At 43.2% G+C, this 27,849-nt stretch overlaps 1 long non-coding RNA gene across 1 annotated transcript in view; it reads left to right on the plus strand.

The window, feature by feature from the left end:
• The window catches only part of LOC141584397 (uncharacterized), a 38,081-nt gene extending 10,531 nt beyond the window's left edge, over positions 1–27,550 (plus strand). Inside the window, exon 2 of the long non-coding RNA XR_012517446.1 lies at positions 25,712–27,550. This is a non-coding gene — a long non-coding RNA (uncharacterized LOC141584397). The remainder of the gene's footprint in view (positions 1–25,711) is intronic.
• Positions 27,551–27,849: the final 299 nt, after the last annotated feature.

The raw sequence follows: 27,849 nt of genomic DNA on the forward strand, positions 1-27,849 counted from the left end.
CACAACTACAGACAACAAAAACCGTGTTCAGTTTATAAGCTTCCCAGAGCTTGCTGAAAGACAGGCTAATGTTATTTACAGCGGCCCCAGCGAGGGGCCGGACGAAGGTTGGGACTGGAAATGTGCCTGGCCCTCCCTGAGGACAGTTTCTTGGAGGAACGGGGTACTATAGCCCCCCTTTTGTGGCTCTCCCTCCATAACAAACTGTGGTCTAGACAGGACCTGGCTAGAAATTCCCTTATTACCACCTGGGCCAGGCTCCATTTATCATCGCCTTGAATGCAATGCTTGCGCAAAACCTCCAGGCTTTTCCCGTTCACATAACGAATCGAGGGAGGCAGAGCTCTTACGGCGCTCCAGCCGGTGTCTGCCCGCTTCTGGAAATACCTCATTTTCCAGAAAAGCATTCATTTGTCAACAGAGGGATAATGCTAAAACCTGAAAGACGAATCGGCCAGAAGGCAGGGATGGAAGAAGCAGGCAGGGCACAGCCGGGAGAGACAGCAGCTTTGCCTCTGTACAGTTTCTTTGATTTGTTAGCCTCGTGCCAGCCTCAGTCTTTTCCAGGAAGAGGTTTAAATCTCTTCTTGAAATGGCGTGAGCTTACACTCCCCAGATAGAGTGTCTAGAAGTATCCCTCTGGCGCTGCAGGGAGGACCAAGTTAATTTTGTCTGTGTCTGTGAGAGGCTTCTCAATGAGGGGCAGAACAGATGCACAGGTTCTGGGTGTTGGGTGAAGCCTGTTCCCAAACTTGTGTGAAGCTGGACGACATTAGGAGTCCTTAGGAGTAGGGACAGTTTCTGCACATTCCACTGGTGCTAATTATCACAAGAGATATGAAAGTGGTGATCAAAGCTACCTTAACCATCCTCAAGGTTGTAACAGGAGTTATAATGTCCATATGGAGAGAGATTCTTCTCAGAGATGAGAAACTGCAGATAGGCAAAATGACTATCCAGTGCTTCTCAGTTTTGACATAATCTAAGGGTTCAGATCTTGAAGATCTAAGAAGATGAAAGGAAAGGGGTTCAGCATTGGGATTGAAGAGCCCACATGTTACCTTTCTAAAAACAGAAACCAAAACACACTCATGCATGTGTACACACACACATATACATACACACAAAGCAATGTGAGGAGAGGAACTTTGACCCTGGAAATGGCATGAGGCTAGAGAGCTTTGTTTTTAATTTTCAATCAAGGATCTAAAACAGACTTCAAAGGGCATTTAAGCTGACAGTTTTATTTGCTCCTTGAGGAAGAGGAAAGATGAATAAGTGTAAAGGCAGATCATTCTCAAAATAATTGCAGCCCTGACATATCTAAATGAGTTTGTAAAAGAAAATACAGTGGCAATTGATCTTATTAATTAGAGATGTACCAGGATGGTAATACCCACTTATCCACAGATTGCCTGCAGCTACAAAAATAAAATAAAATAAAATAAAATGAACCACTTTCTCCTGGAGAACACAATTTCTTTCTTTTCCTGCCGTTGAAAGTCAGCTGGGAAAAATCCCCTTGTGATCTCCTCTTCTCTCTGCAGTGGGTAACAACCCTTAGAGGACAGTGTGGATGGGTTTCCTTTCTGCCCATGAAGCTCCGGGTTTATACTGGATTGCACGATGCCTCGCGTGGTGCAGTTGCTTGTCACAATTGATGGAACATGCAATCTGACAAACAAACAAAAATGTGCTACAGAAAAAAAAGGGAGAGCTGCTTTTTAAGCCTGTCTGTGTCATTTACCTGTGAAGAACAGCAGTGAGAGCCTACGGCAGGCCCGACTCCTCTCCCATTGCTCATTCCGCCTCTGCTCTTTCCATTATCTTATTTCTGTGAACAATTGCTTAGCATATGGAATAGACTCGAATAGAATAGCCCAGCGATAAAACACCGAGTGACGATTGAGTGGCAGCCACCTGTGAGTGTGGTCCAGCCCTGTGCCATTGGAGGCGAATCTTCAGGTTGCTGGATCTCAAGCTTATATACACACTCACTGTATTATTGCAGGAGAGACAGAATGGGAGAGAGAAAGGAAGAGGAAGGGGAAGATAGGAGGAAAGACAGGAGGAAGGGAAGAGGTGGCTGAATAATTGTTTAGTGCTGGAAAAATCATCTAGTGCTACTGCAGTGATTTCAAGGGGGGTGTGTGTGTGTGTATTTTGGGCAGTTGTGGGCAGGGTGATCAAAGTGGCACCACTAAGTTTATAGTTATAAGGCAAGTAGGAGCTAAAACCCAGCCTTTGGTGTCTCACCAAGATGGACACAGTGGCAGGGCTGTGTATCTGCCCCTCAAGGGTGAAGTTTTCACTAATTTGCACTAAGGTCTAGTGGGGCCAGAGGGTGAAGAGTGGTGTAATACTGAAAACAAAGCAGGGCAACAGCTTTGATATTAAAAATGACCCATGTCACCCAGATCTTCCAACATGTTTGGAGTAGAAAAATTCATGGCCCCAGACTCTAAGCACAAAATACTACCCACACAAAGTTAAAAAAAAAAAAAAAAAAAAGACATGAGGTGGTGAGGTGTAGTGGTGGTGTGCAGCTGTAGTCCCAGCGACTCAGGGGGCTGAGGCAGGAGGATGGCGAGTTCAGGGCTGCTGTGAGCCAGGATTGTCCCACTGTATCACAGCCTGGGCAGCAGAGCGAGGCTCTGTCTGAAAGAATAAAAAAAGAAGGACATGATTCTTTCAAAAGCAAAAGACATTTTAATATCACTGTAACTGTGCCTTGACTTTCCTGGAGTAACAAGATTAAATTTGTTAAGAAATTTCAAATTAACTTTAAAGAAGGACTTGGCAGCTTTTGCAAGATGTAAGAATGCCCAGGCGCATCTCACCTTTCCCTTACCTCCTGGAAGCAGGATCTTTATTGAGGTGTGAAGAGCAAATGTGGCTCATTGGTTCTTGGTGTCGCCTGCTACAGGGACTCACCAGTTCTGACCTCCAAATTAACCAGAGTAAACGCAGATGCAGGAGATGCTGTGTGAATGTTGGGGAAGGCCCTGGAAAATCACAGGCCTGAGTAGCCGACAGGCCCCAGTCAGGGAAAGAAAAAGAATGCTCCCAACAGATCAAAGCCCACAGTCTCTTAAAATGGAAATGAACATTTAAAAAAGGCTTTTCTCAAGGGAGAAATATGCAGTAAATCAGAGCTTTTGAAAGACAACTGGGGCCTGTGCCGGTTTTTGAATAACTCGCCGTTTAATAAATGTTCTATTTTTGACCCTTTAGGGAAATATACAACTCCATCTGAAACTTATGAACCAAAATAATTTAACTTTTTTTTCCATCTCATTTTTTGTGATGGAGACAAATGATCTGGAAGCTTTCTTTTTAAGGTTTTACAATGAGGCGAGGTCACTTAATGAGAGAGAAATGGTTTTCTCTGCACACCAGCTCTGACTTGGTGAGGGTTTGGATAGTCCCCGCATCTGAACCCTCAGGATTGAAGAGGAACTTGTGCATGAAGTTTTGAGGAACTGTTCCTGGTTTTCTTTGTAAGGGCTTGATGATAAGCATGTAAACATACTATACTCATTGTACAGCATCTAACTTGTGTGTGTGTGTGTGTGTGTGTGTTTGTGTGTGTACACAGAACATTTGAAACTACACATCATGGGACTGTGCCTTGACTATATGAAACTATATGTCATGCATCCTCTGTGCTGGTGAAAAGGAAGTACTTAATATATGTTGGAATTAAGTGGTTGGATGTTTTCCACATCTTTTCTAATTCTTAGGATCCTGGGCACACAGTTTGTCCACAGTGTATTCTTGTCTTGTTGCGCTGTTTTATAAAACCTTACATATCTTCAGCTGCCTTTGGACTGATGTGTAATGGACCTGAGAGATCAGCTTCCTGTCCACCAGAGCCTTGAACTGATAAAAACTGTACAGGCTCATTTTAACTCCAATGAGTGGGTGCAGCAAAAGCCAGAGAGCAGATGTCCCTCATTACTCATAAACATTGCTCAGTCCCATTCCTTTCTGCTGGGTCCTGAGAGCAGCCTTCTCCCTGGCACCCAGCTGGGATTCCCACTAACCCGACTCAGGTTCAAGGGCTGAGGGAATTCAGGATCTGAGGGATGGCTCAGAGACCACATGGAGTTCGATTTTGCATGTTTTCTTTGAGTGCCGGCCAGCAAAGACCGTGGCCTCACATAATTTTTCTGCTGGGTGTGGAATAGTGCCATAGAAAGATGATTCATGAGAAGACATTGTCAAGTTTCTGCCTGGAACTGAATGGAAAAAACTCGGTTGAAAAAATCCCAGACATGCCCACAGAAGACGCATAGGACCAGATTTATATCTTTAGCTTTGGGAATCTACATTCATTATTTCTCTCACTTGACTTGAAAATGGGTAAAAATCTGGCCACAGTGCTCTTGTTGGGTTACAAATAAGATTTCTGATTTGATATGAGAGTCTGGCCCATAATAGTTGCTAATAATATTTGCTTTGTGTTGCTCAAGTTATAAGGTGTTTTTTCCTGTGTATTTAAATTGCATATTAGATCCGAATATAGGTATTATTCTTTTACCAGCATTCACTGTTGAGAAAACTAAATCTTTGTGAGAGCCACATGGACAATAGCAGCACGAATAATTGAATCCAAGCCCTCTGCATCCTGCAACCTTTGTTTCAGTTGCAAGGTGATTCTATTTGATGGTTGCATTCCAACAGCAATTCTCTGACACCAACTGGGTGTCCTACAATTCAGTTCGATGCATTTTGACACTAACTACCCCGATTTAACATCAGAACCCAGAAGTTAAAGGGCAAGGTCCCTAACAATACTGCCCTTACTTACATATACCAGCTAAGAGCAGGGTCCACAGGTTACCCTCACTTCAGTCTTAATTTGGCAACAAATTTGGGCGTCCCCACAACTCCCTCTGGCTCAAGAATTCAAAGAATGGCCTATGGAACTCAAGTAAGCACTGTACTTACTGTTGCCACTTTATTATAAAGGATACAGATGAATAGCAAGAGAAAGAGATACACAGAGCAAAGCCCTGGGGGTAGAGGCGGGGTGCAGAGCTTCCATGCTTCCATGGACTCCTTATGGAATCCAGGTGTTGCCTTCCTAGCACATGGATGTGTTCACAATCCAGGAACTTCTCGGAGCCTCCTTGTTTTAGTTTTATCAAGGTTTCATTATGTAAACATGACTGGTGTAAATACCGACCTTGGTGACTGAACCCAACCTCTAGTCCCTCTACCTTCTCCAGAGGTTCAGAGTGGGGCTGAAATTCTAACTCTTTAATCATGTGGTTGGTTCATCTGGGGACCAGCTCCCATCCTGAAGCTATCTAGGAGCCCTGCAATAAGCCACCTCATTAGCATAAACCCAGGTATGGTAGAGAGAGGCTTGTTACGAATAACAAGACACTTCTATCATTCAGGAAATTCCAAGGATTTTTGAAGCTGCATGCCAGGAACTGGGGATAATGACCAGTTATTTTCTTTATAATGTCTGTGGTAGGCAGTCCAACAACAACACTTTCCCTTTTTGTAGGTACAAGCTATATCCCATCTCAAAAGGTGGATTGATTTTCCCCTCCCTTGAATGTGACTTGCTTTGACTAACAAAAGTGACATTCTAAAATTTCTGAGCCCAAGCCTTTCAAGAACTGGCAACTTCTAATTTTTCTCTCTTGGAATGCTTCCTTTTGGAAGTCAGCTGTCATGCTTTTAGGAAATTCAGGTTAGATATTTGGAAGATGAGGAACTGTATTGAGAGAGAACCTGGAGGATGAAAGACCATCTCGGAAGTTCCAGTTTCTGCCAAACTCCCAGCTGAATGCAGCCACATCAGTGATGCCAACTCTACCATATGGAGTAGAAGAGCATCCTAGTTGACCTAAGTCAACTTGCAGCATTGTGGCAAGTCATAAATGACAGTTGTAAGCCATTAGTTTTAAGACCGTTTGTTGCACAGCAGCAGATAACTGCAACAGGGATCCATCGGGATCCTTTTGAAAGTTTAGTATTTTGGCAACAAAATCTCACAAAGTGTCCTTCCCAGAAGCACCGGAGTTATGTAGGATTCTGTTATTTGCAGAAGAATGTAAAAGTGAGGCTGAATGTAAAAAGTTTAGAGCAGCATATCCTGTATTAAAAAATTACAATATAGGGCCTGACTAATTTTGACTGTGTTTTCTTTTACGTGTCTTCCTGTGACTCCTTCCCAGGTACTTTTCTGCATCCTTCTGATTCACTCACTTTGTGAGCCTAGGACAATAACGAACTATAAATTAATGAAACTGCTTCCTAAACATCTACACAAGACTAACGTTTCCAACTAGGTTTTGTTTCTCATTAGAGCCACCATTACCTACATTTTTTTGGAATGCTATATCCAACAATGCAGTGATATGTACAGAAAAGGAAACGTACATTCCTGTACCAAGTTCAAAAAGAGAGAACCTGGCTGGCAGGGCAGATCTACCTCACACAGTCACCCAGGGACCCAGGCTTCTTGTGTTATCAGCATAATAATCAGAGTCGCTGCCATCTGCTGGGTCAGTGCTGGGTTCCTACGGTTCCTTGGAGATGGAAATAGTCAAGGAGAGCTCATGTGCAGTATTTTGTACCAAGGTCTGGAAATGACCCATAGCACTTCTATTTTCTGCTAAGAACCTAGTCACGTGGCTCCACCTGGTAGTCACCAGCTGGGTAGCCATATGCCCAGATGCCATTTTACTATTATAGAAGGCATATACTCAGCTCTCCCATAATACAAAAGAAGAAAGAATAAGTTTTGGTAAATAGTTACAAATATGTGCCACAGACATGTTGCAGTCTTTGAAAACATTTTTTTTTTAATGGAAACTGGCATTCAAAAATTTGGACAATGGCAGCAGCATCATTGTAATAATTGCTTTGGCTAACAAGGTTAATACTTTAGAGTATTAACAAGGCTAATCCCTTAAAAGGATAAATCCTTTGTTTTATGCATGTATAAAGTCTGAGATGTTTGTTTTAACAGTTCATTGAAGTATTTTTAGTCATAGCTAATATTCTGCATTTCATGACTTCCATCTTCTCGGAGCTAAGACTAAGAAGGCATCAACTCAACAGCTTTAGGTCTCAAGGAGATGTGGTATAATTGGCACAGAGCAGTTCACATTCTGCCTGCTAGTTACTTCAAAACACTCCTCAAATAAGTATGCAGAGCCATTTCCTCCTATTTTTGACTTCTCACAGCCCTTTCCCACACTTGTATTTTCACCAGTGTTAACTTGTGAGGAGAAACTAGCACCTCATCTTCTTATTTTGTGTGGCTTACAAATTGCCACATATTAAATGGACATATTTGATTTAGTAGCATACATTTAAATGTTTAAAATATGAGGAGTGTTCAGGGAATGCCATTTCACTTAGCAGTCAGTGCTAACATCATTTTTTGAAATGCTCCCCATTTCTACGATGTAGCCAAAGCTTTATTTATCATCAGATTTGCATTTTGTGATGTATTCTTGAGCCAGCCAAACTCATCTAAAAGCAAGCTCATTTAATGCAAAGTAGATTTAAATGTGACTGCTTTAAAATGGACCACCCTGTTTAAATGATCCTCCGGATGTAATTAGAAGAATCTCGAGTTCCTTGGATAGGAAAAAAAAAGGGTGAACTAAATGATTTCTGTCTTCCTGGGTAATTTTTGACCATGCACCAATAAAACTGCTTATCATGAAATGATTTATTTTTAATGTAACTTTCCCACAAACGGTTTAGCAGGAGGCGGTTTAGAAATCGTGTACCACATTTGAGCAGGCGTCGAAAGTGTGTAACAAACCATGATGCTCACAGCCTTCAGCGTCCCAGCCTCTTCAGACAAGAGGAAAGAGAAGGACAAAAAGAAAAAAAAGAAAGAAGAAAAGAAGCAAAAAAAGTAGTAGAGTCATGAGACAGTCTGTACTCCAATTTTGACGTATATTCAGAAGCATCTTGTTATCTCATGGGTAAACTCAGGCTCTGTTATCCCAACTCAGTCTTCGTCCCAGTAGTCGTGAGTGATGGTGATGTTATTTGGGAGCTATTCACATGAAAGCTTACCATCCAACGAGGATCTGGTAGTATTAGCATGCTTGTGAAATCTCCCATCTTCTACACAACGGAAAACCTCGAAACAGAACTGCCTCTTCCCAAGCCATGAAGAGGCCATGCGTGGTGCCAGCCATTAAAAATAAAAGCCCGTTAAAGTTTCAGGACATGCTTTCACATTTTTGGGCACTGCCAAGTTTTCGAGATTTGAGCCAGTTCAGTGATAGTATCAGCAGACCAGAATCTCCTAGGCAATGAAAGTAGTTGCCATGGAAACCCCAGAGCTGCACCCATCAACAGCTTTACAATTTTGACAGTTCAGAAAGTGACTATTTAGGAATTTCAATTAGAGCAGAAACATACACATTTAGATGAACAAAATGCTTAAAAAGTCTATAGGAAATGATTTAGATATATATATAAATATATATTTTAAATCAGAAGGCAGACTCCTAAATATATTCTGCGTGTAGAAATGAATTTCAGGAATAACGTAAAAAGCACTTGGTAACGAAAAAAGATGTTAAAGCTCTTTTATCCCTTTTCCTTCCTTGGAAAGGAAATAGGCACCAAGAATAAATAAGTTGTGAAAAATGATCAGCGGATTTTTTTAACAGGGTAGTCACAATATGCCATGCTTTGTAAGTCAGAACTTGTGCATATTATTAAGAAATATTTTAGAATTTTATATTTGCCAATTCCTCATATTTGAACAGTTCTGGCAGGGTAGTCTTTCTTACAACTCTGCTTTAAGAGTTATAGCTCTTTTTTCCTCTTCATAATAAGGGAAACTGAGGTTCCTGAGGATGGATGGGCTCCACGCAGTGGATTCCAAATCAGGACCAGACTCCAATCGCTTTGAGTCCTGGTTACTCTTTAATTCATCGGCAGCAACAGCTACTCAAATGAAAAGAGAGACATCAACAAATCCTTCAAACAGGGAGTCAGGCCTCATTAAATAAAATACACAAAGCGGGAAACTCAGATCTATGTAAAAGAAAAACAGGTCCTGTTATTAGAGATACACAATGTTAATAGCAATAATATTCATTTGCATTGGTTAATACAAATATTAACACTAATGCCAACTTCACCCCTAAGAATAGCTGTGCTAGTTATCTTGGTTTTTCTCCTCCATCAGATCCAAGCTCTATGCCCCCCAAAACTGACCTGTGGACTGCTTCATGTGGGCTCACTTGCCCTCTGCTTCTGGCTGGTTTGGCAATGGAGACATAGAGACATGAGAAGGTGGGAGGAGAGAAAGGTTGGTGTGTTCATTTCCCCAACCCCGGCCTTGCCTCTTCCACAGCTCCAGCCCCAGGCTGGTCCTTTTACCATGCTTCATTGATCCCTAAAACCTGCTGCCACCTGTGTAAATAGTATCCGCAGTAAATAACTCTTCAGTTAAACTCTTCGCTGTGCTGTCTATGCCCTGCCCAGACCCAACTGTTACAAAAGTGAATGCTCATATAAATCTTATATTAATGCTTACTTACTCTTAACTCTGCCCCTCTTCTAAATGCTGTATGTATAGTTAACATTTGCAATAACCCTATGAGGTAGATGGTGTTATTCTACCCATTTTATAGATAAAAAATTAAGGCAGGAACTTTGGAAATGCATTTTGCATCAATTATTTCTTTGATTCTCATGACTCCCCAGTGGGGTGAAGGTGGGGAACTGTGATACAAGACAGAAAAGTTAGGAGACAACTCAAGGATGCTCAGCTATGAAGTTGCTCTCTGTGCCTCCTTGCTCTCTGGATGTCCTCCTGCCTCATTCTGATGCTTTGCTCTGTTTTCGTCTAATTAGAGGTGTGGGATTCCATGCCATGGTTGTAATCTTCAGCTCTGGCTTTCTGTCAGGAGCCCTGACTTGGGAAACAGGAGGAAGAAGATTTGCCTGGGTAGCAGTGCTGCTGCGGATGGCAGAGAGAAGAGATGGGGCTTCCTGGCTTCTTTGGGCTCCTGGGTCCTCCCTGGTGACTTTCCTTAGAGTGTGGTGGATAAAAGCGATGCTCAATCCTGGTCTAGGGGTTTTTTGGTGCCCTGTGATGTTTTAAAACCAGGCAGTTAGAAGCATTTTGGGGAGAGGGGACTGACGAAAGGAAAGTGAGATACTAATTAAAACCTGTGGAAAGGATTTTAAAGTTCTCATAGCAAGAAAAGTGAACATACAAAGAACATGGTGCCTGCTGGTCTACAACAACTTCTTTTCCTTGCCTGTACCCACACCTTATGCTCCCTCACCTACACTTCAGGTAGAAGCTGCCCCTTTGTATGATTTCCATCTGTTCTGTCCTAAGAGTTTCTTGTTGTTCATTTTGGTTAGATGCTACCTTCTAGGGAAAGTGAAGGGGGCAGAGAATCAGTCTCATAAGGTGTAAGGCGTCCTGGGTCCACCCCGCTTCATGTGGGTGGGCCTGGCCATTTTCATTCGTAATAACAGAGACACACTGCACAATCACTCAGAATCAGCTACCATCCTGGGAACTGCAACAAAGAATTGAACCAAACAAATAAACAAACCAACCCACAAACAAAATTCCAAACCTGGAAAGGCCATGAAGGCAAGGAGGCATCTATCTCACTGGGCACTGAGACGAAGAATTGAAACCAAACTAAACCAAACCAGACTAAAACAAAAACCAGCACACACACACACACACACACACACACACACACACACACCCTGGCCTGGAAAGATCTTGAAGGTAAAGAGAGATCTCATTCACGATTTCCCCCCCAGAGCCTGGCCTGACACGTGTAACACAGAAAGAGTTTAATAGATAATTGATAAATCAGTGGGTAAACAGATGATTGAATATTCTGTTCACTCTATGGACAAATATAATGAGTGATAAAGCATTGAAGAGGAAGAACTTGAGACAAGATTCTACTGCTCACTCCAGGGAGTCTCCTACTGCCTCCGAATGACTGATCCTGGTCGAGGAATTCTGTGTCTGCTGGACTTCCTGGAACCTGGAAGTACAGCTTAGCTGGGAGGCTGAGAAGGCGTGAAAAGGTCATTCAAACCCTGTGCGCCTTTCTCCAAATAGCTTAAAGCTGCCAGCCTGAGTCATAATTCCTCTGTCCTCCCCCTGGGTCTCCAGTATGGGGCTGAAAGCGGGAGAACCCACCCCTAAAGAGAGGGACGCAGCCTGGTACATGCAGCAGCTTTGGGCTTCAGTCATCAGGCTGTGTCCACGGTCGATCCACAAGTTACAGCTATGAGTACAGCCCTCCACTTCTCTTAATGTGTGTCCAATGAAGAGGTCACATTTAGCAGCCTTGTTTATGTCTGACATGGCCCTAGATATCCCTCCTTCCTTTCAATGATGGCAACAGGAAGCAAGAGGCTCATTGTCTTTAAGACCCACCCTTCCTACTCTTCCCGCCGATTCCCACAGGCACAGGAGCCTCACCCTATGGCCACCACCACAGGCCCACAGGGAGTACTGCCAGCCTTCCACCCGTGTTTGCTAAGGTCCAAGGGCTCTTCAGTCAGATTGTGGTGCATGTTGCCAAACCTGGTACTCACCCTTCAGGGCAGTGGGCTCCACTCTGGCCCAGGGCAGGTTCGGAAATGCTAAGGCCTGGATCTGGGGCCCCAAGAGCCCACCTGATGCACTTCCCACCTGCGGCTGAGCTGGTACCTAAGATGCAACTCATACACACCGATGACTAGCAGGACACAACATATCAGCTTTGGTCTTGGCTGTGGCTGGTTGATGCGTGGGAGGTTTTAGAGCCTCCAGGTGGGCACACTGGAGCAAGGATTTGAAAGCTCAGGCTGATCTGAAGGGCTGAAATATCATTTCCTGACTTAGGAAGAGATTATGTTGACCCCAAAAATTTTGGCAAGGGGCTGGATTAGGAGTGCCAATGTGCCTTATTTTTTTCTCTTAATCAAGAAAGAATGACATTTAGAGCTTTCCCATGGTATTAGAGAGATCGTTGAAAAACAAAAATACACATTTAACCAGAAAAAAGAGTGAAGAAATACAGCATTGCTTTTGTAACTTATGCTGGCCACAGACCTCAAAGCTGCTTAGCTGCTGTTATCAGACTCTCCTGTGCAGTCCTAATGCCTGTTCAGCAATGTGTTTTTCCAATGTAGATTTTAACGTTTCTATTTTCAATTAACAAGGGAAGAGATCATTAATTAATCATGACTTTTAAGCAATTGTGAGGCTTTTTGACTTAAACAGCTATGACTTTTGGTTAAAAATTACCTTAGGACATTTATTATTTTGAAATAAATTGCTTCCATTGTTTAAAAACTGCACGTAATTCTTACACTTATCTCTAAAATGTTTACAATTGTATAATGCATCTAAATGTAACTTTATTCCTAAAGCACGTTTATATTCTGATTCATGGTCACACCACAATGCTGTGATGTAGCTCAGCAGAGGTGCCCACCCCATCACTGAGACACAGAGACAAGATCACAGACCTAGTGCCACCTGGCTTCCTTGTATGAAACAGGATTTGAACCTGAGGGTGTCTGAATCCAAAATGTGTGCTCTTGTCCACAGGGTTGTATGGAGGGTGTGGTTTCCTGTAGGCACATCTGGGAAACCCCATTCTTTAGTATCATTCTAACCCTCTTCAACCAGCATTCCTTCAGCCCTTAGTAGAGAGCAGGCCCTGTGCTAGCTAGGTCAGGGGATATAGAAATGAGTAGCCAACAGTCTACTCAAGGAAACAGGCACTTAAAGAAAGATTTACCAATGAGTCTTCAGTTTTCACCCAATTTAGCTTTGCAGCATCCATGACAAAAAACGTCCATGGCAAAGCCCACAAAACACACACACATCCACAAATACACACACACACACACACACACACACACACACACACACACACACACACATACACATACACACACATACACCAACTATTGCCCACTGGGGGAAGATGAGGTCAAGTAAACTTACATGAAGCAAAAGAAAATAATTTCCTGGACCTCGTCTAATTGATTTCAAGGCTTGTGGTCCACCTTTAGATATGATGTGCAATGATTCCATCTCTCCAAGGAGGAACTCTGACGTTAGTAAAATCATTATGGGGCTCTTCAAGTATTCCCAAAGCAGTTAATGGAAGAAGGATGGACAGCCGGCCTCCTCTCTCATTAGTGCCTTCAGGACCTTCAGCCAGATCAATTCTGCAGCCTTCCACCCTTTCTTCTGCAGCCTATTACTTAGTCCTTCAATGGGACCGGCTACAGGGCTGAATCTTTTTAACTTTTTAAAGAAAGACTCCATTTTTTTTTTTTTTTTTTTTCTGAGACAGAGTCTCACTCTGTCGCCCAGGCTGGAGTGCGGTGGCACCATCTTAGCTCACTGCAACTTCCGTCTCCCGGGTTCAAGCAATTCTCCTGCCTTAGCCTCCTGAGTAGCTAGGATTACAGGCAGGCACCACCATGTCCAGCTAATTTTTGTATTTTTAGTAGAGACAGGGTTTTACCATGTTGGCCAGGCAGATCTTGAACTCCTGACCTCGTGATCCCCCTGCCTTGGCTGGGATTACAGGTTTGAGCCACCATGCGCAGCCAAGACCTCATTTTTTTTTTAGAGCAGTTTAAGATTCACAGCAAAACTGAGCAGAAGGTACAGAGATTTTCCACATGCCTCCTGCCCCCACAGATGCACAGCCTCCTCCATTATCAGCACCCAGCCCCTACTAGAGCAGTCCCCTTGTCACAATTGATAAATCTATATTGACACATCATTATCAATCACAGTTCACAGTTTATATTAGGACTCACTCTTGCTGTTGGATGTCCGACGGCTTTGGACAAATGTATGATGGTGTATATCTACCATGATAGTATCCTCCAGAGCAGTTTTACTGCCTGAAAATCCTCTGCACTCTGCCCATTCATCCCTCCCTCACCCTCTAACCTCTGGCAATCATTTATCTTTTTACTGTTTCCACAATTTTGCTTTTCTAAAATGTCATGTAGTTAGAATCATAAAGTATGTAAACTTGTCAGATTGTCTTGTTTTACTTAGTAATATGCATTTAAACTTCCTCCATGTCTTTTTATGACTTGATAGCCCATTTAGTTCTAGTGCTGGATGATATTCCTTTGTCTGAATGTGCCACAGTTTGTTTCTCCATTCACCTAATGAAGGACACCTTGTTTGTCTCCGTGTTTTGGCAGCTAATAGATAAGCCACTGTAAACATCCTCTGTAGGCTTTTGTGTGGACAGACACTTGCAGCTCATTTGGGGAAATAGCAAAAAGTGTGATTGCTGGATCATATGGAAAGACCGTGTTCAGTTTTGTAAGAAACTGTCAAATGGCCCTCTAAAGCAGCTGTTCAATTTTGCATTTCCATCATTGATAAATGAGAGTTCCTGTTGCTCCATGTCCTCACCAGCATTTGGTGTCATCAGTGTTTTTTGGCTATTTGAATAGGTGTGTAGTGGTATCTCACTGCTGTTTTAATTTGCATTTCCTTGATCACGTACAATGTGGAGCATCTTTTCATATGCTTATTTACCATCTCCGTATCTTCTTTGGATAGCTGCCTGTTAAGGACTTTGGCCCATTTAAAAAAATTGAACTGGGAAGGCCCGAGCCTCTCTCTGCCCTGGGAAGAAGGCAGGCCTGACAAGCCACAACTCCTTCACTGGTAGAAAACTCACTCAAGGCATGTATCCATACAGCAGTAGGTAAGGTGCAGCGTCCAGAAAGGTGAGAGGAAATAGGCTGGCTCACTAATATTCAAGGGAAGGGCTATGCAAAAGCCCGCAGCTGTAAGAAACCATCTTTGCAACCTGTGTTTCCCTGACTCATTTCTTGTTCTTCCAAGTTTGAACAGCACCTAGGTTGATTACAGGAACTAGAAATGACGTCAAGACTTAACTCTCATTTATTGGTAGAGGTGTGGCAGTGATGTGGGTAGCTACTAGAGTGAGTGCTACCCATGGAAGAAGATGAACTATCCTTATTAAGCCCTCTATGCACAGGGCGTTGGGGTGCAGCTATGTGAGAAGAGAGAAAAATAGCTCTCTATAATATGGGTTGTTGAACATTATGGGCTTCCTTGGAATGAGTTAAATTCTCTTCTGTGGCCGACCATAATTCACCATAGAGACTCCTCTCCTAGATATATATTTTTGAAATTCCTAGAAATGCAGAGTTAAGTCCACCCTGGAACCTGTAATGGGGTTCCTCCCTGAATTAGCTCAGGCCCCAAAGGCACCAGGTGCTATCCGTGTCCTGGGCCAGAGAATACTCTGTACCCTGAAAGCCAAGCCTCAAGTATTCGCGGCTTGCCATCTCCAGGGTAATTAAAGGGGAGAGAGTAAATCACACACTGAAAAACAGCCCTGAGTGCTTAAGTACATGTCAGTCACTGAGACTGGCATCTACTCAGAGTGGAGGAGACCTGGGGTTTGCATTACACACAACACCCCATGAGATCATTAGGGCTACTTGAAGCACATGGCTTTCAGGGTCGCCACAGCCCCTCCTTTTTGCCCAAGTAAATGCAATCAGATTCAACTGCGAGCAAATTAGGGAGGCAAAATAAAGCACACTTACTGACAACCAGCAAGAAACTCTACTGTCTACTATTAGAAAAATTAGATACCATTTAACAACACAAGACCATTTTTGTGTTGGAAATAAAAGCGGCCCTGAATGAAGAGTGCCAGGCCAGAGCTGAGGGTGGCATCCAGGTGAGCTCAAACGCGGAATGGGGAGCCGGCCCTGACTAAGCTGGGTTCACCTAAGTCCTTATTAGCTGATGAGCAAAGACTGCCCAGCAAACCAGATGTGTGAAAATTGGCCAAGAATCAACTTTCCATGGCATGTTTTCTTGGTAGATTTACTTGTATAATTTTCCCATGTAAGAGGAAAAATAGGCTGGGCAGCATTTTCCAGAAGACTGGCACTAAGTCAATTTCAGTCCTTGAGAACTTAAGAGCTCTAGCCAGGCATCCTAATGAAGCTGTGGCCTGCCTCTTTTTTCTGTTTTTTTTTTTTTTTTTTTTTTTTTTTTCATATGTTTTTTTCTTCTCTATTTCCTTTTAGGCCTCATGGTCACACCTCATATATTAAGATTCTAATTTGTTTAACATCTAGGTGCTGAGCATAAAGGCAGCACTAAACACTGATGGATAGGGTAGCTACTGGGTAGCGATAAATGGGAGAGGGGAGTTGTGCAGAGAGAAAGTACACAGCTGATTTTCATTTCCTAATAGACATTCCGCCTGGAAACCTGTATAAAGACCTGAAATATGTATTGCTCTAAAGACTGTGAATGTTTAAAATGTCATCTTAAATTAGTAAGTGTCTTTAAATCTTCACTCTTTTGTCACGTTTTAGTAATGTTTATTACACACCATAAATCTTATTCATATCCACATAAATTGAGCCCCTAACCACAAGGGAAACAAGTACATCTACTCACTGATATAAGATTCTGGAGCAGCGGATGACATCAAATATTATGATTGCAAAAAAGAAAGCTCTCCCGGGGAAACAGGTTTGGGGAGAAGGAATAATTGTCTTTCTACCTTCGTTGTTGAGAAAAAAATTTTAGTATCTCTGAAATTGTGTCTAGCAATTTTAGAGGTTCGAATAAGTGGTCACGTTCTAATGAAAGTTTAAATATGTCATTCCAACTGTGCATGTATTCAGATTGATTTCAGCAAGTACAGTAATGGTGAATAAGATAAATCAAAAAGAAATCAAAGTTTGTTAAGATAGTACAAAAAAAGAGCAATTTACAAAAGGTTCAGGGGTTATCTGCAGTGGAATTTTAGTGCATGTAAGGATAAAGAGTGACAAGATAAGAGTTGAGGAAAAAAGAGTTCTGTTTAGAAGTTCTGAACTGCCTGTCCCTAGACATCTGGGTTTCAAAGACCAGTCAAATTTTTTTTTTTTTTTAATTTCAGAGACTGACATACGGCTGGTAGCTTTTGGTTTTTCTAAATAAAGGACATAAAATGTTATTAACTATTATTTTACATTCTTCTGAATAATAAAGGCCCTTTTACTCAGAGGTTTCAAAATTAAATACGCTGGCTGGGCAAGGTGACTCACGCCTGCAATCCCAGCTCTTTGGGAGGCTGAAGGCGGGCAGATCACCTGAAGTCAGGAGTTCGAGACCAGCCTGACCAACATGGGGAAACCCAGTCTCTACTAAAACTACAAAAATAACGGGGCGTGGTGGCAAATGCCTGTAATCCTGGCTACTCAGGAGGCTGAGGCGGAAGAATTGCTTGAACCCGGGAGGCGGAGGTTGTAGTGAGCCAAGATCTCGCCATTGCACTCCAGCCTGGGCAGCAAGAGCAAATCTCCATCTAAGATAAATAAATAAATAAATAAGTTAAACTTTAGGGAAAATTCACCTTATCGTCCATTATTTTCTCATTTTGCCCTGACTTCGCAATGGAATGCAGACAACTGTTTAGGAATTGCTGCAGGTTCCAGGGAGACCTGTTTTTAATGCCAGTGAGGTCTTCGATATTTTGAGAAGAGATCTCCCCCACTCCTACACCTTGGTCTTATAAGCTCTCCCCAGGTGCTTTTGTCTGCTGACTACTCAGCTCTCCAATCAGAGGGGAACATTCAGCTAGGGTGTTGGGCACAGTAACCCATTAGCTTTTGTTCTGCCTGGGCTTGTCGGAGATGGTCTGGTGGGAACAATGACTGGGCAAGGAACTCTGGACTTAACTAGGTCTAAGGTTGATATGGTTTGGATCTGTGTTCCCACCCAAATCTCATGTTGAAAGTAATCCTCAGTGTTGGAATTGGGGCCTGGTGGGAGGTGATTGGCTCATGCGGGCAGATTTCTCAGAAATGGGTTAGCACCGTCTCCTAGGTACCGTCTTCACAATAGTGAGTTCTTGTGAGATCTGATCTTTTAAACGTATGTGGTACCTCCACCCTCTCTCTCTGGCTCCTGCTTTCATCATAAGACATCTGCTCCCCCTGCATCTTCTGCCATGATTGGAAACTTCCTGAAGTCTCCCCAGAAGCAGTTGCCCCTATGCTTCCTGTACAGCCTGCAGAACCGTGAGTCAATTAAGCCTCTTTTCTTTATAAATTACCCTGCATCAGGTATTTTCTTAGGGCATGTGAGAATGGCTTAATACAAAGGTCATCTCTGACTGCCTGGAAATGCTTTCTTTCGCTTCCAGGCTTTCGTGCAAGAGGCATTTGCCCTTATGAATCCCTCCTGACCAGCCAGACACCTTAACCCTGGGTAGCATAGACAGTGGACGGCAAGCTTGGCTGAAAAGCAGAACCATGTGGAAGCATTTTTTAAATGTAAATTTTGTTCTCCGCCTGCTCTGGAAATTCTAATGTTGTGTTTCTGGGATATGCTCTGGAAGGTGTATTTTGATTTAATAACTAAAACTCCCTGGATGATTCTGAAGCCTGAATCCCACCTTCTCCTGGGCACCCTCCTTCCCTAGGACAGATTTGGTATTGTATCTTCTCTAACAACTCAGTGCACTTACTGAATTGCTTTTTTCCCTTGGCAATTGTTTCTCTCAACCCGCATGGCCATCCCTGCCACCAACACACACACACACACACACACACACACACACACACACACGTGAATGTGTACACCCCAAATTATAAAAACTTTAGTCAGTGAAATGATTTATGTTAGTTTCCTTAATAACTAATATAATGCCTAGTATATAATAGCAGCTAGCCAAATAACTACTCAAGCAATGTATATCAGCAAATGGATCTTTTCCAACTTGAAAATTCTGCATTTTGCTCCTTCCTTTTGATAAGCAGTAAGATAAAGTAAGAGAAAGTGTAGATGCTCACAGAATGATAAGCAGAGAGCTCAGAGGCCATGATGGCATAGAAAAATCTGAGTTCCAGCACGGGTTGTACTGCTACAGCTGTGCGCCCAGGAGCCACCGCTTACCTCCTGACTTCAGTATGCCCAAGAGTTAAAGAGACCACAGGGTCTCTGTGATCCTTTTTATCTCTAAAATTCAATGATGAATAGATAGAAATAATTTTCTTTCTAAAATTATAAACTGGCTTACATTTTTAAAAATAATACAATTTCAAGGAAAGTAGAATTCCAGCATGAACAGCTGGCCCCTAAATTAACTCTTTTGATGGTTACTATTTAAAAGCAAAAAGGTCTTTGATTTTTTTAAAATCTGCTTTTGCACTACATAATCCATCCCCCCACTGATGAAACAGTTAACTTCGAAACCTTACACAAGGCCTTACCTGAGTCCTCATTAAATATTTTCTTTTAAAAATATATTTTGTAGCTGGTGTTAGCAGCTGTCCCTAAATCAGTTGACATCCTACCAAAAGAATAGTAAAAATGCCAGTCAAAAAATTAAAGCCAAATTGCTCACCACCTTAAAATGAGGAGAAATTTTAAGACTCCTCCTAACATTTGACATATGCCCAGACCATAATCTGAACAGTCCCTTCACGTAGTGGAATATTTTTAGCATAAACTGAAGTTAATATAGATTGGTGTCAACTACCACCTGTCACACAATGCTGGAAAGCCGTGTCACCATGAGAAATGGACCAGGGGAAATAAATAACCTGCAAACTGGTAGTCGGCAAATATTGACACACATGACCAGAATTCTAGATAAATGCTAGCAAACATGGCACAGATCCTAACTGAAGGGCTGGCACATCTCCGTATCCTAGTTGATCTGCTTTTCATAAATCTGCTTAGCACTAATGACTAGAATGCATTTTTAATAAATTAATTTTGAATAGATGGTACTCTGGAGGGAAGTTGGGACTTGCCTTCCTGTTATTAATAGTTAAAATGGAAGCATCAATTTAGGAACACATCTGCAGCTGTTGTAATAAGAGAGTCCCACAAAATGACCCCCACAATAGATGACCCTGATTGTGCTGTAGATTTGCGTAGTCCTTAAAACTGTTCCGAGGGTTTTTGCAGACATTATCATTTTTGAAAAATGACCCATTATGTCTCCCGTATGTGTTTTAAGCTGTTTATCCTATAGTCATGACAAATATAGTCTTATCCATGCCCTGCCTTTATGTGTTCTGAACAGCGGACGTGCAAGGCAGCTAACGGGGGCTGGGGCTAAGTACTGTCTGTGACGATGAGATAGAGAATAATAGTTTAACTGGGACAAAGAGGATCAGGGGCTGTGTGCCTGCTTTATCCAACTGACCTAAAAAGAACAAAGTCTGCATCAATGCCTGTAGGTTAATCCCTGGGATCCCAAAATCTCAAACATAATGTTTACATGAACGCCAATACTTTTCTAGGTCACCAATGCCTAAAATTGGGTGACCCAAGTGTGAGAAGTAGTCAGACTTGGGTGGCAGAAATTGCTGCTTTAAAATTTTTCCAGAATCCAAGACCTAACTGGGTCTCCTGAGACCTAATTCCTTGTGATCAAAAGAATGTCAACTCCCAGAGGGCAAGAACAGGCTCTGCATCTTTTAGTATTGAATATTGAACGGCACAGCACCTGGTAGAGTACCCGGCACTTAGTAGGTACTCAATACATTTGTGTTTTAGGAATTACTGATTGAATGAATGGATTCTATGGTTTCTGCTACAAGCAAAATAGATTCATTCTCCCACTTCCCATGTTACCCCTTGTTACACCCACTGTCAGTCTGTCCCCTTTTTTGCAGTGACCTATCTTCTCAGATAACTGAGACTGATGTGATAATTAGCATTTGCCTTACAAAAATAAGAGATAATTGTTTCTCCTGCATTCACCCAACTCTTAGAGATGTCCAAGAAACATTTGCTGCATACACATGCAGCCCTCATAATATCACCATCAGCCTCGTATTGAAAATTAATGACTATTTCATAAAATATTGAGACCTAAGACTGGCACTTAAAACAAAATTATCCTTTTCTTTTTCCTTAAAACCGCTCCCGATTAGATAAACTGCCAGACTCCGGTAATGCTGTGAAATAACCCTGCAAACACTCCATGATCAGAGTGACATAGCGTGCCTCACTTCCACACTAGTGGGCTGGTGACTGGTTGCTTCTACTACCCATTAGCATGAGTTAATGAGTAAGCATTCCGTTCCCTGTCACATTCCTTGCTGTTATTAGCCAAAACCTGAACTTTAGCTTAATTGCAGAAACCAGCCCGCCCATGGCAGATGAGGGCATGGTCCCCATTGTTGTGATTGGATTCAAAGTACTAATTGGGGGGACTATGACAGATAACATGTCCCCAGCACTACAGAGAGCAGCAGGTGGGGTGCTGGAACTATGGGTGTAGAGAAGAAAAATGGCATTCTCCAAGCCCCCAGGATTTGATTTTCCTCGAACTTACTTACTCAACTGTGCACAGTAAACTAGATTTCCTAAGTATCAGAGAACCTTACAGATCCAGCTTCTTATATTTTACCTTAGACCCTTGCCGGCCTTTCTGAATTTGGAATTGATCATTGTATTGACTCCATACCGCTCCTCCTTCCGCCTCACTCCGAATTCCCTGCTACTTTCCTGAAGCTTTTGTTTGCCTACTCAGAGATTTGGTTTCTTTGGCACTGAATCGATTGAAGGATTGGAAATATTTAAGATTGAATGCGTTCAGAAACTCTGGCTTTTGAGTTTCAAATTTTGTTAAAACTCATGTATTTATAGGGCACTTTGGTTTTAAAATACTTGGTAGCCTCTGTATTTAATTCACACAGTTCTTTTACTGACTGGAGATCATTTCTTTATGCTCACATTTCTTTATCATAGAAACAGACATAATCATATCAAAGTCTACTGGCTGCCTGTATCAATTAGGATTATTTGGGTTGTGAGTGACAGTAAACAGCCCAAATGCATTAAGCAGAAAGGGATTCTTGACACGCAAATAATTGAAAAGTCCAGGAAAGGGGCTGGTTTCAGATGCACCGTAATTTAGAAGCTTAGATCTCATGATGGCTTGTTTCTTCACTACTCTGGGTTTAGCTCCACTCTCCTCATTAGGAATGGGACGACAGCACCACAGTGCCTTTCTCTGAGCCTCATAGCCAATGGAGAAACAGAAATTGTGCTTCCTAGACTTGAATCTCTGACCTTGACTGGCAAGACTTTGGGTCACATGCACACTCATGAACCAATCACTGTGGAGAGGGGGCAGGTTCCTCGTGGTGATTGAATTATCGTAGACCACGTGCTTCACTCCCAAGCCTGGGGGATGGAGTTGGCCCAATGAAAACAATATAGGCTAAGAGTTGGGTGAGTATAAGCCCAGCATTATTAGGGCAAGGCTGCCTGTAGATAGGAGAGTGGATACCAGGTGGTATAAACAACAAATACTCACTAACCCACCAAAGAAAAAGGAGCAATACTGAAAAGGGTAAAGCACTTTGAATCTCTTGAATTAAAAAGCAATACGAATTTACAGGATGCAAAACCCTTTTCTTCATGCTGACATAGGGAGATAAAAGTGGCACGTTTTACAAACTGTTACTTGGCATTTGTCTGAGTGATAGTGTTGTGATTCGACTGATGTGACCAAGACTAAATTAGGAATCAAGAATCTGTTCATGCCATATTGAGGTCCTCTTTTGCAACTTTATATTTATCACCATGGGCTATTGTAAGAAACAAGACGGTTGTCACAAATTGATCAGCACTCTCTGGTCTTCTGTTGTTCTTGCTTACTATGGACTTTGGGAAGAAGTCAATTAGAGAAGTTCTTTAGCCAGTATCATAATGAGTAATGGGAGCATTTACATGATTGCTAATGGCTGAGTTTACACGATGCCTCAAAGCATCAGTGGGGATGTTTGGCGGCAGCACATTATGACGGTGATTATCACTATAAATTAAGTTTATGTTGATATAATTAGCAGTTAAAAGCTAAAGTAATATTTATACTGATACAAGTTCTATCAAAGCCATACCAGTGCAAACAGGCTGTGAATGTTGATATTGTGGGGATAATTTCATCTTGCAGGAGGGGATGTTTCTAGAATTGAGATAGCCTATTGGTATATAGTTGCCCCTCCCGCCCCTAGGCAAAAATAGAAAGGATGAACTTGACCAAATTGCTTCACGAATTCAGAATCTGTAACTTGGTTCAGCAGTCCCCACTGAGGATGAGAAAGATGCAGCTTGGCAGTTTGGCCTTGAATCAGTGAACCTGGAAAGAGAGAGGGAGAGAGGGAGGAGGAAGTGAGAGGACACGGGATGTCCAGGTAACTGGCTGTGAGCACAGGCCCACAGTGAAAAGGCAGGGTCTTGCCAGACAGGATCATTTGTCACAAGGGAAACCAGCTAGAAGAATGGGAGGTCTCATTAAAAGCACCTGGCTGTGAGCTCATTACATGAGCATTCTTGAGAAACTGTGGCTGAGGCCAAGAATCAGGAACCCATAGTCTTCTTTCTCTGCCCTAAGAGGTTGAAGGTTGTAGCAACATTTTACACTTTCTTTTTCTTTTTCTTTTCTTTTCTTTTTTTTTTTTTTGAGATGGAGTCTCTCTCTGTTACACAGGCTGGAGTGCAATGGCACAGTCTCAGCTCACTGCAATCTCCATCTCCCGGGTTCAAGCAATTCCCCTGAGTAGCTGGGATTACAGGCACCTGCTACCATGCCCAGCTAATTTTTGTATTTTTAGTAGAGATGGGGTTTCACCAGGTTGGCCAGGCTGGTCTCAAACTCCTGACCTGGTGATCCACTTGCCTTGGCCTCCCAAAGTGCTGGGATTACAGGTGTGAGCCACCATACCCCACCGACACTTAACACTTTTGAGGTCACCAGCATCAGATGACAGTTCTTTCCTCTGAGAGTGGGCCCGATCTTCCTGATTCCAGGTCCTCAGCACAGTATCTAAGGCTGCCAAACCACTCTGGTTTCTTCTTCATGCCATGTGCTTTGCAGGTACTATCCCCACAGTTGGTGGGATGCTCTCTACCTGAGGGATAAAGGAATAAAGTGGGGGGAAAGATCAATGACTTTTAAGAAACTGCACAGTGAATAAGTGGTAGAGAAGGTGGTCAGGCCTAAGACTGGCTGTTTTTGGAGCCATTTTGCCCCAGAAGCATTTATTCAGTCAACAAATATTTATTCATTCAACACATTTTCTGAGGGCCTGCCATCTGCCAAGTATTTTTCTAGGAGCTTTATATATATATCGGTGACCTGAATAGGCAAAGACCTCTGTCCTCTGGAAGTCTGTATTTCAGGCCTCTCTCTGGACGTATGTGATCTAGGGCGGAATCCTGGAATGCTCATCCCATGCTTGCTCAGAGCCCTCACCTGCAGGGCTGCTTGGGTCAACATGCTCTCTAGAGGGGTTCACGGTGGTCTGATGTCTCTACCTGCAAAACAGCCGGAGAATGAGCACTTTGAATACAAAAAAACAAAGCAGTTTGTAGCTTTTGCAAATTTGGGAAGTAGGAAACAATGGCACCAGCTGGCCCTCAATATCCTCTTTGGACAGGGAAAGTTGTTTTTTTGTGCCTGAAATGGGAAGAGAGATAACCAGCATCCCAAACCCTGAATTCAGTACGGCCAGCTCTAGGTGACAGCCTTGGCCTGCTTGCACTGCTGTAACAGATACCATAGACTGGGTGGCTTAAACAGGAAACCTGTATTTCACACAGTTCTGAAGGCTGGGAACTCCAAGATCTAGGTGCTGAAGGATCTGGTGTCTGGTAAGGGCTCCTCACTTCCCGCTTCAGAGACACAAACATTTAGTCCATAACAGTGACTAAGAGAACTGACATTTCCTGAGGACCTACTAGTTGCCACACAAGTTATTTAGGTCATCTCATTCAATCATCACAGCAGGCCAAATGGAGCAGGAACTATTTTTCCAATTTTACAAATGAGGAAACTGAGGAATAATTAGTTAAGTAACCTGTTCCCATGGATTTTAGTCACTGGGCTGGGTTTCAGACCGTGGCCCATCCCCTGCCACATCTGAGGTGCCTTTTAACACCCCTCACCTAGGTGGGGGGCACTCAGAGGAAGAAAGTCAGCAGCCTACCTGTCCAAGCAGGAAGTCCTAGACAGGAGGAGATGGCTCCCGTCAGAGGGACACAGATGACTAGACTGTCAATGAGAAGCCAAGAAAAACCAGAGAGGTGACATCTGCAGAAGAGAAGGTCTCTTGTATGCTTTAGAGGTGCTGGTGTCCTCTAAAGTGATAAAGAAAGGTTTCCATCATCCAGTCAAAGGAGGTTAAGAAGAACAGCTGCAGATGTGCAAGAATAAGTATAATAATTAGCTCGGGGAAGAGATCCACTCCTAACATTTTAGGCTTTACCCAAACTGGCCATGAATGGTGGCTTACGTCTTTAATCCCACCATTTTGGGAGATTAGGGTGGGAGGATCGCTTGAGCCCAGGAGTCTGAGACCCTCCTCCCAGGCAACATAGTGAAATCCCGTCTCTACAAAAAAATTAAAATTAGCTGGGCATGGTGGTCCTAGCTACTTGTGTGGCTGAGGTGGAACGATCACCTGCGTCCCAGAGTGGAAAGTTGCAGTGACCCATGATCACAACACTGCACTCCAGCCTGGACTGTAAAGTGAGATCTTGTCCCAAAAAATAAAAAGGAAAGAAAGAAAAAGATTTACCCAATCCAGCAGTATCTGAGCGAGAGACCTAACACTATTCGTTATTAGAGATCCTGGGTGCTGAGGCTGAAAATGTTCTCTGTCCCCACTCTAGGGATTCTGAGTAATCAGAAAGAAGACGGGTGACAATGACACTCATTCTTGGACTTCAAAGAGCTGGGAAGACTGGGACTTCCAGGCACCACTGGGCACTGCCTATGCAATATTTGTCAACAACATTTTCTGCTAATGAGACCTCTTAAAAACAAGCAGGGTTGTAAGTGAGGAGGAAGGATCTATCCAGAAGGGTGGGTGGTCCACCCTATGCAGTGATGGGGCGCTCCAGTCTGGTGAAGCATCACCCTCCCTTGATGTTCCTTCCATCTGCCAAGAGGAACAAGTGTGTTTTCTACATGAGGATTAGAATTTGCTGGAAGACTGTGGAAAGCCCCAGCACCAGAGACTATCCCACTAACAAGAATTCCCACCTGGACTGGTCTCATTTGGTCTTTTCTGACACTGGAGCAAACTCTGCCCCCACCTTCCCTTAGGTCACAGGACCCTCTGTAGTCAGAAGAGCTACGGACTGAGCAGGAAACCTGGGTTGCAGGCCCCACTGAGCCACCAACAGGGGCTGTGTGTGAGGTGGGCTGTGGATGGTCACCTCCTGCTTCTGGACCAAATGCCTTCTCCATAAAGTCCTTTCTCTTCAGTTCTTACGGCCATGGCATCAAGCACAAAGAGCAGGCATGCAAAAAAAAAAAAAAAAAAAAAAAAAAAAAAAAAAAAAGGAGAGCTATGTGATATCACATAGCCTTGTGATATCACACAGGCACACACTCCACACACACCAATACACACACACACAAACACAGACACACACAGAGACACACACCCACACACACACTGCCCAAGTACGAGGACAAACCTGTTTTCAAGGTGAAAAATAAAGGCTCAGAATATCCTTTCTTTCGTGTTCCCCCAGGCCACCCTTTCTTTGGGCACATCTGCTGGAGTGAAGTGAGAGCAGGCTGGGCTTCCTGGCTGTGCGGGTGCGGCTTCAGTGCCCGCCCAATCCTTCCTCCATGCCATGCTCCCCCCGTGTGCACTCGGGCAAGCTGTTCTTCAAGGCTGCAGCATCCTCTGCAGCAAAAGTGGGGTGGCAGCAGTTCCTGCCTCGCAAGACTTTTGTTCGGATGGCTGGCGTCCATAGATTAGAAGCTCCTAGAACAGTGCTCGACACCCACCAGCAGACAGAGTGATATGCTGGCTCTCATTACCTCTCCAAGCCATCTCCGGGTAAACCTCTGGCTTTTTTTTTTTCTGCTGAGATTTCTTTTCTTTTCATCTCAGCTCTTGGTCCTGCCAACTTGGGCTAAGAAATGTACTGACAACAATCTTTGAAAATTCCCAGCAAACGCCTCTTTTCCAGCTCTGCGTTAGTAACATCACATTTCAGTCTCTCAAACAAACAAAAACAGCCAGCCCAAACCCCCCGACCCTGCGCCCCCTGAAGTCACTTGGAAACACAAACATTAAGGCTGTGTACTTTGGTGTTGGAGGTGATTTATGATTTGGGCCTAGGGCTCTCTTCCCCCAGTAATAAGCACAGAAGAGGAAGGGGTGATGGCTGGCAGGAGTTTCTGTTGGAGAAGTTTCTGCTAACAGTGGCCTTACTGTTAGGGTGCTGCCCGTTCACCAGAACTGGGGGATGTCAGCCCATTGCGGGAAACCACCCAGAGAAACTGCCTGGGACAGGCGCCATCTGTCTGCAGCTCTGTCATTTAGATAGTCAATAGATCAGTCCACTGGGGCTGAGCCACAAACACAGCTTGGCTTTGATATTTAGGAAGAGGAAAGATGCCTGACAGCTCCTTTCCAGGTTACATTTGCACTCCTTGACTGTCCTTTGCTATTGTTTCTAGAAAAAAAAATACATTGATTGTGAAGTGTTCCTTTGATGGTGTGTTCTGTTAGCTTGCAAATAAATTGGGTCTGAATCTAGTCTCACATTCACACACATACACCCCCCAAAATAAAGCCCTTCCAACAAATTGCTTACATGCTGAGGCTCTGTGTTCCAGCAAGCCTTCAATTTATTTTAATGGACAAATAATAAATCCTTCCAAAGGGGGTATTTAGAATGGAAATGCTGATAGGTCCTTTAATTGTGACATGCTGCCAGGCGCTGCTTTGACACGGAGCGCTGCAGTGTGCCTGGGGGATTGGATGGCATGCATCAGGACCACGGTG

The sequence above is a fragment of the Saimiri boliviensis genome, chromosome 4 (genome assembly GCF_048565385.1).
Source record: "Saimiri boliviensis isolate mSaiBol1 chromosome 4, mSaiBol1.pri, whole genome shotgun sequence".
NCBI classification, from domain to species: domain Eukaryota; kingdom Metazoa; phylum Chordata; class Mammalia; order Primates; family Cebidae; genus Saimiri; species Saimiri boliviensis.